The sequence below is a fragment of the Schistocerca cancellata genome, chromosome 1 (genome assembly GCF_023864275.1).
Source record: "Schistocerca cancellata isolate TAMUIC-IGC-003103 chromosome 1, iqSchCanc2.1, whole genome shotgun sequence".
Lineage (NCBI taxonomy): Eukaryota > Metazoa > Arthropoda > Insecta > Orthoptera > Acrididae > Schistocerca > Schistocerca cancellata.
In genome coordinates, this window is record NC_064626.1 from 230,230,307 (window position 1) to 230,236,337 (window position 6,031).

The 6,031-nt window shown below is 44.3% G+C and overlaps 2 non-coding genes across 2 annotated transcripts; one reads left to right on the forward strand and one right to left on the reverse strand.

The window, feature by feature from the left end:
* Positions 1-4,882: 4,882 nt before the first annotated feature.
* On the reverse strand, positions 4,883-4,957 carry Trnas-cga (transfer RNA serine (anticodon CGA)). Its single transcript has one exon. It is a non-coding gene; the product is annotated as a tRNA-Ser (tRNA).
* Positions 4,958-5,400: 443 nt separating this feature from the next.
* On the forward strand, positions 5,401-5,475 carry Trnal-caa (transfer RNA leucine (anticodon CAA)). Its single transcript has one exon. It is a non-coding gene; the product is annotated as a tRNA-Leu (tRNA).
* Positions 5,476-6,031: the final 556 nt, after the last annotated feature.

Here is a 6,031-nt window from a genome sequence, read left to right on the forward strand (position 1 = left end):
TGTTATTTGATATTATTCATAAATAGACGTATTAAGATTTTCATCAGTGGTTAGTATGAGCTGGTCACAAATGAATCCTTTAAAGTCCGCTTAAACTAAACTTCATTATTAAATTTTTATGGCTACTGAAAAGTTACTAAAAGTGTGTGTTCCTGAATAATGGGCACTTTTCTCGACGAAAGTGTGTCTTTAAATCTTTATGAAGATTGTTCTTATTTCCGTTTGGAAAAAAGATATATCATTTATGACAAATTTCGTTAAGGAATAAATGTATGTTGAGAAGCAGTAGTCAACACCTCAATTTCCCTCAACAGGCTTCTGCAGGATGTTCCTCAGTTCAAGGCAGGAATCATTGTTACTACGCACTTCTGGACTTGGGAAACTTTCGCTTGCCTTGATGAGTTAATGCAAAAAAATGGTTCCATATGACATACGAAATTAAGGTAAGGAAGTTTGTTAGAGGTTTTATTTTTATATCACCTCTGCACAGCAAACAAAAATATTTTTGGACGCATCAGTATTTCTGTAGAATATTGCTCCCAACTGAATTTTTTACCGGACTGTAATCCCAAAAAATCAACACTGCCAACCTCTTCTATGTGCTTTTCATCGTATGTTAGACATATATTGGGAGAAAATCTCTTATAATTTCTGAACTACGTATAGTACGTTTTTTAAAGGCAAATAGAATTAAAGATTAAAAGCTTGTAAATGTTCACATGTAGCAGTAAGTGTCAAATGACGCTTATCACCTCATTACGTTTTATCGTGCAAACGATCAACGGAACATGAAACTAGCTAACAATATTTACTATACTTCTCTCTTAATCTATAGGTCTCAGCCAGCAGTAATGGTAAGTAATCATTCCAACAGGAATTAACGTAACATACCTTCCGTCAGCAGACTGTTCTAGCTGGAGAAAGGAGGAGAAGGCAGTATCTCTCTGACCACCTGATCGTCTCGAGCTGATAGCCGTAACTAGCTCCGTTCGTATAGCTTCGGCCTGTCCGTTGCTAAGCAACGCCTCGTTGATTGACAGGTCTGTTCTTTACTGTTGACGCTTGTCGTTTACTCCTTGCTGTTACAAGCAGGAGGAACGCCTTAAACTTTTATTAATCAATGTGTTTGTGAATATTATCTATTATAAATATTATTCCACGTTCCAAGATTTGTGAAATACACTTTCTTACTGGCACTTCTCAACCTGAAGATTGGTTTCTACACCGTAATTCCTTGCATGGTCTTACTCCAAGCCCTTGTGTTCCTCCGACCTTAGAATTGACTTGCCCAGCTAGTTATAGGGAGACTTTACACTTGATGTAAACAATCGTACGTGCAACTTGGCGTTTTCCACATAAACAACCGAGAAGAGTTGGAACTGTCAGAAATAATCAGTGAAGTGGCTTACGGTTAAACCCCGAGCATTCGCCTTTTTAGTCTGATAGCCAATTAGTCACCAAGCCACACCAGCTAATTCGTTAACAATCTCGAATATTACAATGCCACCGCTTATTCGCACTTTCCTTATTACACATACGGCACTCGCAGATCCGTTATTAGTGACGCCTGTAAAACTTGCAGGAACAGTACATAGCCAAGAATATTACTGTTTATGTGGTGTCACCGCCAGACACCACACTTGCTAGGTGGTAGCTTTTAAATCGGCCGCGGTCCGCTAGTATACGACGGACCCGCGTGTCGCCACTGTCAGTAATTGCAGACCGAGCGCCACCACACGGCAAGTCTAGAGACAGATCCGAGCACTCAGCCCAGTTGTACAGCCGACGTTGCTAGACAGGGTTCACTGATAACTACGTTCTCATTTGCCGAGACGATAGTTAGCATAGCCTTCAGCTACTTTTGCTACGACCCAGCAAGGCGCCCTTACCAATTGATATTGTGATTATAAAGCCTGTACAGTAACGAGAGATGTTCTACAAATGTGGATTAAAGTTAAGTATTCCAGAAGCTACGTACTTTACTTTATAGCATTCATTACGTATCCTGTTTCAGACCTCACACCAGCCTGCGTGAGCTTATAGCGTGCATTTCGGGCTCCTCTAAAAACAGTGTTGGCAATTCTGCCGACACTTCAGTTTACATGTCGCCAATCGTTTGCGACTACTCCTTGTAAATCTCCAAGTATTGTTAATCTGCTTTACAGAAACAAACTCCTAAAGTTATTTGCTTGAATTGTCGTATAGCATTCCGAGAACGCAGCATTCCTCAGGAAGCCGATACTTGACGAGTGGGCAAGACCCAACAACCATGACTTACCTCCCTCATGGCCTATTCATGAGTGGCGTGATGGAATAACGGCTGTTGGTAAGACTGCATGTGAGCTCTAAATTCTCATTTTCCTGCCTTGGTCACTTCGCACGTGGGCTGTATAGGAGGAAGCATTGTGGAGCCTGACTTCTTGCAATGTATACTCTCTAAATTTTAATGATAAATTTTTTTGACTTCTACTTCTTGCTGCCGGTAGGGATTTTGGATGACATAAAGCTATTACTGGATATGGAAAGTATTCACTAATAAATTAGTAATATATTCTGACTGTACATTATCAACGATACAGTATTTTCAGAATTTCATGCCTGGAGTTTAAAATCAAAAACTGATTTAATTCTTTTTGAAAATCGTTTTAGTGTTGGTAGAAGGTCTCTCAAAGATTGTGGGTTAAAGAAATGTGAAAGATGAATGTCTGAGAGAAGATATTTGGTACGACGAACGTAAAATCATCTGCACAGTACGTCTAAGAGCAAAAATTAGAGAGAATATTGTCCATTTTTTAACTGTGGTTTACGTCAAATTAATGATGTACTATCGCATATTTATTTTGTTTCAGTAGTGCTCGGCACCATCTTATCAGTAGTTTTTCTTCTCTACCAGTGGTTACGCGGATGAATTGTTTGTCATAAATGTCATCAGCTACGGCCAAATTCACCGAAAAGAGGTCTAGTACACTTCTCTTCCTTTACGACAGAAGACACAAACTGTCAACGTCTATGGCTGGACCCTTACGGCATGTTGCTTTTTTCTTCGTACCTGAGGATTTACCAATTTCTATCATCTGTCTCGCTTCCCACGCCCGGGTTCCCGGGTTCGATTCCCGGCGGGGTCAGGGATTTTCTCTGCCTCGTGATGACTGAGTGTTGTGTGCTGTCCTTAGGTTAGTCAGGTTTAATTAGTTCTAAGTTCTAGGGGACTGATGACCATAGATGTTAAGTCCCATAGTGCTCAGAGCCATTTGAACCATTTTTTTTATCATCTGTCGATGTTGACACAAAATGTGCCATTCTTCGCAAGCAGCAAAAGTATTTGATTGGAAAGGTAAATGTGCAGTGGTATTAGCATACTACGAGTAGATGTACATAAAAAACGTTAACCCACCAACTTGTTTGTGGTTTGCACTAACGACCCATAGGTCACATTTTCAATTTTCTGTGTAGAGTTTGTTTATTGGTCGAAGTTCACGACACTGTCAGTTCTCTAGTTGACTTGAGAGGATTTTACGAATGAAAACACGCACGACACTGGTCCAATGTCCTACAATGTTTGCTGCGCGGGCTAGCCGTGCGGTCTAGGTGCCTTGCCACGGTTCTCGCAAATCCCTCCGTCGGAGGTCCGAGTCGTCCCTCGGTCATGGGTGTGTAGCGGAAGTTAGTTTAAGTTCGATTAAGTTGTGTGTAAGCCTAGGGACCGATGACCTAAGTAGTTTGGTGCCATAGACTTTACCACAAATTTACAAATTTTCGTACAGTAGTTATTAAACTGGTGCCAAAAATTACAGCAACAAACTGCTATTTCACCGTCCTGTGTCTAATTTACGATATAATCATACAAACTGTCCACAGAGGTCGTTACGATCGTATTCTGCATGGGAGATGGCATTCCGAGCTACGGACAACCAAGCCAGCAAGTTGGTTGGTTGGTTGGTTTTGGAGGAAGAGACCAAACAGCGAGGTCATCGGTCTCATCTGATTAGGGAAGGATGGAGAAGGAAGTCGGCCGTGCCCTTTCAAAGGAACCATCCCGGCATTTGCCTGGAGTGATTTAGGGAAATCACGGAAAAGCTAAATCAGGATGGCCGGACGCGGGATTGGACCGTCGTCCTCCCGAATGCGAGTCCAGTGTGCTAGCCACTGCGCCACCTCGCTCGGTATGCCAGCAAGTGGGGTAGTGTTTGCAGTGTAGCCGCTCATCCACAATCTCTGTGTACACACAGTCACAGACGGTGCAGTATGGTACAGAGAAGACGCCTAACAGTGTCTCTGCTGTGGAGTTCCATAGGAAGAACGGAAGCAAAAGAGTCGGAAACTGATGTGGCCCGATGGCTTGATGTGAATCGTTCTCTTGTTTCTCGGATGAGGCGACAGTTTATATAGACCGAAACTGTATCCCGGAGACCAGGACAGGGCAGTCCACGTGTGACATCAGAAAGAGTGGATCCATATTAAGCTGTAAGAGAACTTACAACTGCACTGCAACTGGCTTCTGACCTCGCAGCATTCCCTGGATGAGTTGTATCGAGGCAAACGGTGTACAGAAGGCTTCAGCAGAGTGGCCAATATTGTTGGAGACTTGCTGTCTGTCTACCTCTGGCGTGTCTTCACAGAATGAAACGTCTCGAGTGGAGCCGTCAACATGCCACCTGGACGGTCGAACTGTGAGCCGATGTTCTTTTCGCAGATTATCCCCGATTTGGTCTGAAGAGTGATCCTCGACGGATTCGCATCTGGAGGGCACGTGGAACGCGATTTAGGGACCCAAACTTTGTAGAACGAGACTGATATCCACTTGGATCCCCAGTGGTGTGGACAGCGATTACGTTGACAACTCAAACAGCTCTTAATGAAACTTCCTGGCAGATTAAAACTGTGTGCCCGACCGAGACTCGAACTCGGGACCTTTGCCTTTCGCGGGCAAGTGCTCTACCAACTGAGCTACCGAACCACGACTCACGCCCGGTACTCACAGCTTTACTTCTGCCAGTACCTCGTCTCCTACCTTCCAAACTTTACAGAAGCTCTCCTGCGAACCTTGCAGAACTAGCACTCTTGGCAGAAGTAAAGCTGTGAGTACCGGGCGTGAGTCGTGCTTCGGTAGCTCAGTTGGTTGAGCACTTGCCCGCGAAAGGCAAAGGTCCCGAGTTCGAGTCTCGGTCGGGCACACAGTTTTAATCTGCCAGGAAGTCTGATATCAGCGCACACTCCGTTGCAGAGTGAAAATCTCATTCTGGAAACATCCCCCAGGCTGTGGCTAAGCCATGTCTCCGAAATATCCATTCTTTCAGGAGTGCTAGTTCTGCAAGGTTCGCAGGAGAGCTTCTGTAAAGTTTGGAAGGTAGGAGACGAGATACTGGCAGAAGTAAAGCTGTGAGTACCGGGCGTGAGTCGTGCTTCGGTAGCTCAGTTGGTAGAGCACTTGCCCGCAAAAGGCAAAGGTCCCGAGTTCGAGTCTCGGTCGGGCACACAGTTTTAATATGCCAGGAAGTTTCATATCAGCGCACACTCCGCTGCAGAGTGAAAATCTCATTCTGGAAGCTCTTAATGAAATTGCATGGGTGAATCAGCAAGATTTAACCGCTGTCAGGTACGATGAGGGGATCTTGGGATCTCATGCGCGGTTGTATCGAGTTGCTGTGGGCCGAGACTTCGTATTGATGGACGACGATGCTCGATCTCGTACAGCATGGGTGGCTGATGGATTCTTGGAGACAGAAGATATTAGCTCTCCAGATTTGGATCCCATGGAGCATGTGTGGGACGCACTAGGCTCACGGATTGCATCACGTCAGCCTCCACCAACAACCCTCTAACATTTGTGAGCAGCAATAATGGGCGTTATTGCCTCAACATGAGATTGATCACATCATTCACAGCATGTCCCGTCGTTGTCAGGCCTGTATTGATCCCAGAAGTGGTCACACCCAATAAAGAGCACGTTAGCCAGTTGCCAGAATGTGCGTGCAAATCCGTTAAATAGGAAAGAAACGAAGAGCATTTTTGTCTGCCGTTATGGATGTTG